Below are 12,499 nucleotides of genomic sequence, written 5' to 3'. Positions count from 1 at the left end.
TTTGACTATATGCTCAGAGTGGACATGCTATGTCATATAGTAGTTCTAGTTTTAATTTTTTTGAGAAACTTCCATAGTGTTTTCCATAATGGCTGTATCAACTTACGTTCTCACCAAAGGTGCACAAGGATTCCATTTCCTCCACATTCTTGGCAGCATTTATCTCTTGTCTTTTTGATGGTAACCATTCTAACAGGTATAAAATGATATTTTGTTGTTGTTTTTTTACATTTCCCTGATGATTAATGATATTGAGCACACTTTCATGTACCTGTTGGACATTCACATGACTTCCTTGGAAAAAAATGTCTGTTCCATTTCTCTGCTCATTTTTCATTTTAAAAGTTAAAAACTAACCATATAATAAATTCACATCTTTTTCCATTAATGAAAATCAACTTTGATGGATAAAGTTTTCTTGGCTGCATATTTTTCCCATTCAATGCATTGACTATATTATGCCACCTCCTTCTGGTCTGCCAAATTTCTATAGATAAGTTAGCTGCTAACCTTATTTGTCTTTCCTTGTAAGTTAAGGATTTCTTTTTGCTTGCTGTTCTCAGGATTTTTTCCTTATCTCTATGTTTTGCAAATTTTATTACAGTATGTTTCGGTATTAGCCTGCTTTTGTTGATTTTGGTGGGAGTTCTCTGTGCCTCCAGGATTTGTATGTCTGTTTCCTTCCCCAGATTAGGGAAGTTTTCAGATATAATTTGCTTAAATAAAACTCCTGCCCTTTTCCCTTCTCCTCTTCTGGGACCCCTTTGATAAGAATGTTATTATGCTTTATGGAATAATTGAGTTCCCTAAATCTACACTTGTGATCCAATATTTTTCTTTCTGTCTTCTTTTCAGCTGCATCATTTTTCCATAATTTTATTTTCTATATCATTTATTCATTCTTCTGTTTCTTCCATCCTTGTGGTTATTATATCCAATTCATTTTGCATCTCAGTGAACGTATTTTTTTAATTTCGGCCTGCCTGGTTTTTAGGTCTTTTATCTCTGTGGTAAGGGACTCCCTGGTGTCTTCTATGCTTTTCTCAAGGCCAGCTAGGATACTTATAATTGTCTTAAATTCTGCATCAAGCATATTACTTATACCTGTTTTGATTAGATCCCTGGCTGTGACTTCTTGTTCTGTCTTTTGGGATGAATTCCTTCATCTTGGCATTTTGTCTAGGTCTCTGTCTTCTGTGTGTTAGGAAAGCCTGTTTCCTTCTCCTCAGAATAATTGCTATATTAAGATAAGGTCATACACTGCTCAGGGCCTGGCACTTTAGGAAGTGTTTCTATTGTGTTCTGTGTGCACTCCGCTCTTGTGTTTTGGATGCTCTTTCCCTCAGCTTAGTCCTCTGCAGAGTTTCTCTTTGCCTGCAATGAGTGTTTGGACCTTGTCCAGTGTGTCATGACTTTCAACTCGGTATATTCTGGTCTGCTTGTTAAAAGAGGCTACATCTTATTTCCACTAGAGCTGAAGCTTTGCAGCGGTCCATGGTCAGTAGACTTAGTACATGCATGGGGGTTGTGCTGGTCTTCTAAGAGAAGGGGCCCACTGTGGCCCTGGCTCTCAGGCACACTTGCCTTAGTAAAAAAGCACCAAGGGAGATTGATTGCTCTTCTGTGAGGGCTTCCTGAACGATAGCATGTGCAAACTTCTCTCTCCAGGGTTGAAAAGAAGTAGGGTGCTTCCATGCATCCCCCCATCCATCAGCAGGGATGGACTTCATTGAGCAGCACAGCGTCCCCAGTGGAGGCTGGAGACACCTACATCAAGCTTTGTCCCCCTGTGCTATCCGTTAATAGAAATCAGAAACAACTTAGAGTAACCGAAAACTTCCACAAGGGTAGCAACAATAACAAGTCACATTTTTCTGTTTCCTATGAGCTAGGCCCTGCTCTAAAGGTTTGAACATGCACAATTTCTCATTTAATCTCTTTGGTGAGAGTGTCACAAATTTGCTTGTTTTCCACAACTGATAATGATGCCATGATGTCAATTTGCACTGAACATGGCATTTCAGCTGGCATGACATGTTTGTATAATGTCATTCCATTGGTCTATACCAATATATATCAAATGCTTACCATCAAAATATTACAGAAAAACACGACTAGGGAAGAATGTCTTCATGGATATATTGTGTAATAAAGGGCAAAATAATCAACTTTTAATCAAATTTTATGTTCTTAAATTATATTTCTAATTATTAAGATACCATAATACTTTTTTTTGACAGAGAGAGAGAGAGAGAGAGAGACAGGGAGCACGAGCAGGGGAAGAGCAGAGGGAGAGGGAGAGAGGATCTTAAGCAGTCTCTATGTTCAGCACAGAGCTCAACATGGTGTGCAACCTCATGACCATGGGATCATGACCTGAGCTAAAATCAAGAGTTGGACGCTTAAGTGACTGGACCACCCAAGTGCCCCAGATGTCATGATTCTTTGAAGTAAATGTCCGTATACTTGAATAGAGACAGTCTGCTGCTCTTAAGTTGCAAAAAGGTGCTATAGGAATAGAGTGTGTGTGTATTAAAAATAATTAAACAATATTGCTAAATAATGTTAACTGGACAAGTTTAATAATCTGAGTCTTAGTGGCAGAAATTAGAAATTATATGCAAATTATTTTTAACTTCTAAAAAAGCAGTAATGGGTTCATTAATATATTTTTTGCATGTGTGAAAGAAAATATTATAAATTTTTAAAAACATACTGTTATATGGACACTATTCTAACATTGTAACAATGTCTCAGTGGGATGCACATATTACATTTACGTTTATAGCTATCAGCAGCATGAGAACATTTGCACAATAGGCTACAGGAAGATGGGGTGGGAAATTGCAGCATCACTGAAGCATGAATGTAGCCTAATTAACAAACTGAAGCTGCTACATTTATGCTTTCCTTTCATTTATCTTATTTTACTTGCATGATATATGCTTCTGCATTCAGTGAAATGTTGTTTGTCTCTGGCATGCTGTAATGTTTCTTGTCCACCTCTGCATCTTGCTGCTATCTCAGGATGCTGGGAGTGCAATTATCTTTTTGCTCAGGAGTACTCTAATTACAGTCTAGCATACCATGTAGCTTCTGCTGTTAAAAGCTAGTGTAAATATCCCATCTCCGGAAGCACATATTAAAACGTATTTCTTCATTTCTTATGCGTCATGCTTATGGATTGAATTTATTTCCACAAAATCCTAGCTAAATTCTTTCCTACAATTTTTTAATGCACACACATGTTAACATATATTACAGAGAACTAAGTAAAGGCAAAAACAAATGAGGCTCACGTCTCTTGAAAACAAGCAAAGCAAATCTTCTGTGAGTATTTTTGTAAGCCTCTCAGTTGTCTTAAGAATATCCATCAAGAGAGCTAATGGGGGCAAGATGGCGGCTTAGGAGGACGCTGGGCTCACCGCGCGTCCTGCTGACCACTTAGATTCCACCTACACCTGCCTAAATAACCCAGAAAACCGCCAGAGGATTAGCAGAACGGAGTCGCCGGAGCCAAACGCAGATGAGAGGCCCACGGAAGAGGGTAGGAAGGGCGGCGAGGCGGTGCGTCCTCCACGGACTGGCGGGAGGGAGCTGGGGCATAGGGGCGGCTCGCCGGCCAAGCAGAGCCCCCGAGTCTGGCTGGCAAAAGCGGAGGGGCCTGACGGACTGTGTTCCCACAACAAGCGCGACTTAGCGTCTGGGAGGTCATAAGTTAACAGCTCTGCTCGGAAAGCGGGAAGGCTGGAAGACAAAGGGAGGGAGAGCTGCTGAGCCCCCTGACGACAGAGCTCAGTTTGGTGGGGAACAAAGGCGCTCGCCAGCGCCATCTCCCCCGCCCATCCCCCAGCCAAAATCCCAAAGAGAACCAGTTCCTGCCAGGGAACTTGCTAGCTCCGCGCAAACACCCAACTCTGTGCTTCTGCGGAGCCAAACCTCCGGCAGCGGATCTGACTCCCTCCCGCTGCCACAGGGCCCCTCCTGAAGAGGATCACCTAAGGAGAAGCGACCTAAGCCTGCCCCTCCTGCCCCCGTGCACCTTGCCTACCCACCCCAGCTAATACGCTAGATCCCCAGCATCACAAGCCTGGCAGTGTGCAAGTAGTCCAGACGGGCCACACCACCCCACAGTGAATCCCACCCCTAGGAGAGGGGAAGAGAAGGCACACACCAGTCTGACTGTGGCCCCAGCGGTGGGCTTGGGGCAGACATCAGGTCGGACTGCGGCCCCGCCCACCAACTCCAGTTATACACCACAACACAGGGGAAGTGCCCTGCAGGTCCTCACCACGCCAGGGACTAACCAAAATGACCAAGCGGAAGAATTCCCCTCAGAAGAATCTCCAGGAAATAACAACAGCTAATGAGCTGATCAAAAAGGATTTAAATAATATAACAGAAAGTGAATTTAGAATAATAGTCATAAAATTAATCGCTGGGCTTGAAAACAGTATACAGGACAGCAGAGAATCTCTTGCTACAGAGATCAAGGGACTAAGGAACAGTCACGAGGAGCTGAAAAACGCTTTAAACGAAATGCATAACAAAATGGAAACCACCACAGCTTGGCTTGAAGAGGCAGAGGAGAGAATAGGTGAACTAGAGGATAAAGTTATGGAAAAAGAGGAAGCTGAGAAAAAGAGAGATAAAAAAATCCAGGAGTATGAGGGGAAAATTAGAGAACTAAGTGATACACTAAAAAGAAATAATATACGCATAATTGGTATCCCAGAGGAGGAAGAGAGAGGGAAAGGTGCTGAAGGGGTACTTGAAGAAATCATAGCTGAGAACTTCCCTGAACTGGGGAAGGAAAAAGGCATTGAAATCCAAGAGGCACAGAGAACTCCCTTCAGATGTAACTTGAATCGATCTTCTGCACGACATATCATAGTGAAACTGGCAAAATACAAGGATAAAGAGAAAATTCTGAAAGCAGCAAGGGGGAAACGTGCCCTCACATATAAAGGGAGACCTATAAGACTCGTGACTGATCTCTCTTTTGAAACTTGGCAGGCCAGAAAGAATTGGCACGAGATTTTCAGGGTGCTAGACAGAAAAAATATGCAGCCGAGAATCCTTTACCCAGCAAGTCTGTCATTTAGAATAGAAGGAGAGATAAAGGTTTTCCCAAACAAAAACTGAAGGAATTTGTCACCACTAAACCAGCCCTACAAGAGATCCTAAGGGGGACCCTGTGAGACAAAGTCCCAGAGACATCACTACAAGCATAAAACATACAGACATCACAATGACTCTAAACCCGTATCTTTCTATAATAATACTGAATGTAAATGGATTAAATGCGCCAACCAAAAGACATAGGGTATCAGAATGGATAAAAAAACAAGACCCATCTATTTGCTGTCTACAAGAGACTCATTTTAGACCAGAGGACACCTTTAGATTGAGAGTGAGGGGATGGAGAACTATTTATCATGCGACTGGAAGCCAAAAGAAAGCTGGAGTAGCCATACTTATATCAGACAAACTAGACTTTAAATTAAAGGCTGTAACAAGAGATGAAGAAGGACATTATATAATAGTTACAGGGTCTATCCATCAGGAAGAGCTAACAAATATAAATGTCTATGCGCCGAATACCGGAGCCCCCAAATATATAAAACAATTACTCATAAACATAAGCAACCTTATTGATAAGAATGTGGTAATTGCAGGGGACTTTAACACCCCACTTACAGAAATGGATAGATCATCTACACATGGTCAATAAAGAAACAAGGGCCCTGAATGAGACATTGGATCAGATGGACTTGACAGATATATTTAGAACTCTGCATCCCAAAGCAACAGAATATACTTTCTTCTCGAGTGCACATGGAACATTCTCCAAGATAGATCATATACTGGGTCACAAAACAGCCCTTCATAAGTTTACCAGAATTGAAATTATACCATGCTTACTTTCAGACCACAATGCTATGAAGCTTGAAATCAACCACAGAAAAAAGTCTGGAAAACCTCCAAAGGCATGGAGGTTAAAGAACACCCTACTAACGAATGAGTGGGTCAACCAGGCAATTAGAGAAGAAATTAAAAAATATATGGAAACAAACGAAAATGAAAATACAACAATCCAAATGCTTTGGGACGCAGCGAAGGCAGTCCTGAGAGGAAAATACATTGCAATCCAGGCCTATCTCAAGAAACAAGAAAAATCCCAAATACAAAATCTAACAGCACACCTAAAGGAACTAGAAGCAGAACAGCAAAGGCAGCCTAAACCCAGCAGAAGAAGAGAAATAATAAAGATCAGAGCAGAAATAAACAATATAGAATCTAAAAAAACTGTAGAGCAGATCAACGAAACCAAGAGTTGGTTTTTTGAAAAAATAACCAAAATTGACAAACCTCTAGCCAGGCTTCTCAAAAAGAAAAGGGAGATGACCCAAATAGATAAAATCATGAATGAAAATGGAATTATTACAACCAATCCCTCAGAGATACAAACAATTATCAGGGAATACTATGAAAAATTATATGCCAACAAATTGGACAACCTGGAAGAAATGGACAAATTCCTGAACACCCACACTCTTCCAAAACTCAATCAGGAGGAAATAGAAAGCTTGAACAGACCCATAACCAGTGAAGAAATTGAATCGGTTATCAAAAATCTCCCAACAAATAAGAGTCCAGGACCAGATGGCTTCCCAGGGGAGTTCTACCAGACGTTTAAAGCAGAGATAATACCTATCCTTCTCAAGCTATTCCAAGAAATAGAAAGGGAAGGAAAACTTCCAGACTCATTCTATGAAGCCAGTATTACTTTGATTCCTAAACCAGACAGAGACCCAGTAAAAAAAGAGAACTACAGGCCAATATCCCTGATGAATATGGATGCAAAAATTCTCAATAAGATACTAGCAAATCGAATTCAACGGCATATAAAAAGAATTATTCACCATGATCAAGTGGGATTCATTCCTGGGATGCAGGGCTGGTTCAACATTTGCAAATCAATCAACGTGATACATCACATTAACAAAAAAAAAAAGAGAAGAACCATATGATCCTGTCAATCGATGCAGAAAAGGCCTTTGACAAAATCCAGCACCCTTTCTTAATAAAAACCCTTGAGAAAGTCGGGATACAAGGAACATACTTAAAGATCATAAAAGCCATTTATGAAAAGCCCACAGCTAACATCATCCTCAACGGGGAAAAACTGAGAGCTTTTTCCCTGAGATCAGGAACACGACAAGGATGCCCACTCTCACCGCTGCTGTTTAACATAGTGCTGGAAGTTCTAGCATCAGCAATCAGACAACAAAAGGAAATCAAAGGCATCAAAATTGGCAAAGATGAAGTCAAGCTTTCGCTTTTTGCAGATGACATGATATTATACATGGAAAATCCGATAGACTCCACCAAAAGTCTGCTAGAACTGATACAGGAATTCAGCAAAGTTGCAGGATACAAAATCAACGTACAGAAATCAGTTACATTCGTATACACTAACAATGAAGCAACAGAAAGACAAATAAAGAAACTGATCCCATTCACAATTGCACCAAGAAGCATAAAATACCTAGGAATAAATCTAACCAAAGATGTAAAGGATCTGTATGCTGAAAACTATAGAAAGCTTATGAAGGAAATTGAAGAAGATTTAAAGAAATGGAAAGACATTCCCTGCTCATGGATTGGAAGAATAAATATTGTCAAAATGTCAATACTACCCAAAGCTATCTACACATTCAATGCAATCCCAATCAAAATTGCACCAGCATTCTTCTCGAAACTAGAACAAGCAATCCTAAAATTCATATGGAACCACAAAAGGCCCCGAATAGCCAAAGGAATTTTGAAGAAGAAGACCAAAGCAGGAGGCATCACAATCCCAGACTTTAGCCCCTACTACAAAGCTGTCATCATCAAGACAGCATGGTATTGGCACAAAAACAGACACATAGACCAATGGAATAGAATAGAAACCCCAGAACTAGACCCACAAACGTATGGCCAACTCATCTTTGACAAAGCAGGAAAGAACATCCAATGGAAAAAAGACAGCCTCTTTAACAAATGGTGCTGGGAGAACTGGACAGCAACATGCAGAAGGTTGAAACTAGACCACTTTCTCACACCATTCACAAAAATAAACTCAAAATGGATAAAGGACCTAAATTTGAGACAGGAAACCATCAAAACCTTAGAGGAGAAAGCAGGAAAAGACCTCTCTGACCTCAGCCGTAGCAATCTCTTACTCGACGCATCCCCAAAGGCAAGGGAATTAAAAGCAAAAGTGAATTACTGGGACCTTATGAAGATAAAAAGCTTCTGCACAGCAAAGGAAACAACCAACAAAACTAAAAGGCAACCAACGAATGGGAAAAGATATTTGCAAATGACATATCGGACAAAGGGCTAGTATCCAAAATCTGTAAAGAGCTCACCAAACTCCACACCCGAAAAACAAATAACCCAGTGAAGAAATGGGCAGAAAACATGAATAGACACTTCTCTAAAGAAGACATCCGGATGGCCAACAGGCACATGAAAAGATGTTCAGCGTCGCTCCTTATCAGGGAAATACAAATCAAAACCACACTCAGGTATCACCTCACGCCAGTCAGAGTGGCCAAAATGAACAAATCAGGAGACTCTAGATGCTGGAGAGGATGTGGAGAAACGGGAAGCCTCTTGCACTGTTGGTGGGAATGCAAATTGGTGCAGCCACTCTGGAAAGCAGTGTGAAGGTTCCTCAGAAAATTAAAAATAGACCTACCCTATGACCCAGCAATAGCACTGCTAGGAATTTATCCAAGGGATACAGGAGTACTGATGCATAGGGCCACTTGTACCCCAGTGTTTATAGCAGCACTCTCAACAATAGCCAAATTATGGAAAGAGCCTAAATGTCCATCAACTGATGAATGGATAAAGAAATTGTGGTTTATATACACAATGGAATATTACGTCGCAATGAGAAAAAATGAAATATGGCCTTTTGTAGCAACGTGGATGGAACTGGAGAGTGTGACGCTAAGTGAAATAAGCCATACAGAGAAAGACAGATACCATATGGTTTCACTCTTAGGTGGATCCTGAGAAACTTAACAGGAACCCATGGGGGAGGGGAAGGAAAAAAAAAACAGGTTAGAGTGGGAGAGAGCCAAAGCATAAGAGACTGTTAAAAACTGAGAACAAACTGAGGGTTGATGGGGGGTGGGAGGGAGGAGAGGGTGGGTGATGGGTATTGAGGAGGGCACCTTTTGTGATGAGCACTGGGTGTTGTATGGAAACCAATTTGTCAATAAATTTCATATAGAAAAAAAAAGAACAATAAAAAAAAAAGAATATCCATCAAGGTTTTTCTGTTCCTCCATTCAATGGAATGACCAACTATTTATTTTCATATATTGTAAGAGATACAAATAACATTATCTGTTTGAAGTAGGGAAGGACCACTTGAAAGAACATCTTAAACCCTGCATTTGAACTCTGGATGCCATGAAATGTGTAATTATGGCCAAAAAAATAATGTTTCTATGTCATAGTTTCCTGAGTCATGAGAGTGATTTGATGACCCTTAGAATTTCATTGATTTCTAAATTTATTTAATTTATTTATCTTTACTCCTTGTCAGATACAACTTGAGAGGTAGGAACAAATCAGAAGCAGAATATATTTATTTATATCAATACCATATAGTCAAAAGAAAGCACCCTTAACCAGTTCTCTTGGTGGCATTGTCACTCATTTCATATTCATTAACTTCAGTCAAGTTCAGGCATTAAGAATCCTAAACAATATGGGCCGCTTGGGTGGCACAGTCCACTAAGCATCCAACTCTTGATTTCGGTGTATGCCAAGATCTCATAGTTCGTGAGGTCGAGCCCTACGTCAGGCTCTGTGCTGACAGAGCAGAGCCTGCTTGCGATTCTCTCTCTCCTTCTCTCTCTGCCCCTCCCCTGCTCATTCTCTTTCTCTTTCTCTCCCTCCCTCTCTCTCTCAAAATAAATGAATAAACATGAAGAAAAAAACCCAAAAAACAAAGAATCCTAAACAATAGTGTCAGGCTTCTAGATAGTTAATGTGTCATGAGAAGATAACAGCAAGGAAGTTCTTCTCACCATACAGTCTTGCCAACAACTTGTAATGATGATTAAGGGTCAAGATATTTATGAAGGCATTCATATATACATATACAAATGTTTTATTGTATATATATATATATATATATGCATTATATGCATTTGTTCTTTTCTTCACAGAGGTACTGAGTTATTATTGATGTAAAGGCAATTGAATACATTTACATTGTACAATCTGATAAATTTTGACATACGCAATGGGTATGAAATTATCACTGTAATCAAACTAATGAATGTATGTATTCTTCCCAAAAGTTTCCTGTGGGTCTTGAAGTCCTCTTTTGTTATTGTATTTTTAAGGTGGTGGCTAAATGCATTTTTTAAGAAAACATGTAATATTAGAGCGCTATTGCAATGTGTTTTACCAGAAGCCATAAATTGTCATTATTTCCTTCCTGCCTCCCCACCTCCACCCCTACTCCAGCATGTCAACTAATCTAGGCTGCTTGGATGACTGGGTAGTCAAGAGCTTAATCTCTAAGTGCTATGAGCCATTTATTCTCTTAGTCTATTAAGATTGTGATTACTGCCATTTCCAATTCATTGTTATCACCTGGCAGAGGAGCAACACTGAAACCCCTGTTTTTACACGTGCTCCAATTTGTATCAGGAAGTCTAACTACTCACAGTAACTTTTTGTTTTTTAACCTGTGGCTCTGCTGTTATGAGAACTCCAAAATGACCATAAGGCATTCATAACCTCGCATTGTACGGAAACCCTACGCTTACTTCCACCCAGTAAAGCTCTCTCTTCTTGGAAATAAGAGTTCTGATGCAACAGAGCTTAAACTTTCCACAATAGGAAGCACAATTCTACAAGTGAATCACTGGGAATGTTGTTGAGAAGGGCCGCCTCCACACCTTGCTTTCTGGACCCATGTTTTATGTATTCTAGTTCTTTGGCACCCACTGCTTTGGTGAGTATTGTGCCCAACCTGCATCAGCTGAATTCTTATCTGGGCTTTGGTGGTCCATTGCCATATTCTAACAGTTCAGATGCTTATCAGGGATGTACTATTTGATATAACCAGTGGATAACAGAGTCGTTTATCCATGTTGAACCTCCTCCTCCATTACATGGTTCCTCTGGTCTAATGCAAAGTAATGCAAGAACTCGCATAATTCAGTCAGGAGTTTTTATAATGGCGAGGTCAGAGTCAGAGTCAGAAAGGGCAAGCCCATTTAAGAAATAGGTGTTAATTCTAATAATAATAAAGTTTCAATTTCTCAGAAGGAGAATAATTTAGCTTCAGTTGACTTGGCACTAAGTGGCTACTGGGCTTTCTCAAGAGACTTTTCTATGCAGAGTGCAGCATAGGCTTCTGTGATTGAAAGATCTAGAATTCAACAGTGGCAGTAGCCATGCTTCTGTGCCCATACATCGTGTTCATCTCTTAACACCATGGAGACTGTGTTCACGGATCCATCATGTGACTCTACCAGTTAGTTGTGAAATAACTCATCTCAAATGATGCTCCCCTTTTTCAGGGACATTGATTTAGGGTTCAAAGACCCACATAGTTTGTTCCATTAATGCGATGCTATCTTTCTTCTCTAAACTGTTTTGTCTCCAAACATCTAGTAATATTCTTTCTAGGTATCTTACTTATGAACTAAGCCAATTACGACTGTCCAGGAATCCATATATATGTCTTCATCAAGCTATATACACAACATCACAACATTTATCAAAAAGAATATGGCTTACAGTGAGGACTTTAAAACTCCTGATGTTTGCTAGGGTTATCATTAAGTAAGGCAATAATCTGGAAGTGGTTTGTTTTCTGTTCTAACATAGTGATCAATTTTTAATTAATGTACTCAGGATTTTTAACTTCTTTCATTAAGTGCATAGAAGAAACCACACATGTAAGCATTGGTGTAGTCTAAGAAGAGGTGAACAGACCAAAAGATGTAGGTGAGATGAGAGTCTGACCCATCTCTTCTTTTTTCAACATTTATTTTTGAGAGAGAGAACACAAGTGGAGAAGGGGCAGAGAGAGAGAGGGAGACACTGAATCTGAAGCAGGCTCCAGGCTCTGAGCTGTCAGTGCAGAGCCCAATGGGGGCTTGAACCCACAAACTGTGACACCATGACTTGAGTGGAAGTTGGACGCTCAACCAACTGAGTCACCCAGGTGCCGATGACCCATCTCTGTAAGCTTCCTTCGGTGGCATGCTGTTCTCGCTGAAGCTGTTTGAACTATCCAAAGAATATCCCTTCCATCATAGATTTGATTACCAGTATCCCTGCTGACCTAATTATTTTGTAGATGTGACAAGACCCTAACTAACTCTGGTCACTTAGGTACTTGATATCCTGCTCTCAGCCTCTTGACTCCATTAAGTTTCAGTAATATGTCAAAAACTATTACTCT

Source organism: Felis catus, chromosome C2 (assembly GCF_018350175.1).
Source record: "Felis catus isolate Fca126 chromosome C2, F.catus_Fca126_mat1.0, whole genome shotgun sequence".
Classification (NCBI taxonomy): domain Eukaryota; kingdom Metazoa; phylum Chordata; class Mammalia; order Carnivora; family Felidae; genus Felis; species Felis catus.
The sequence above is the reverse complement of the archived record's forward strand: the minus strand, read 5'-3'. Positions refer to the sequence as shown.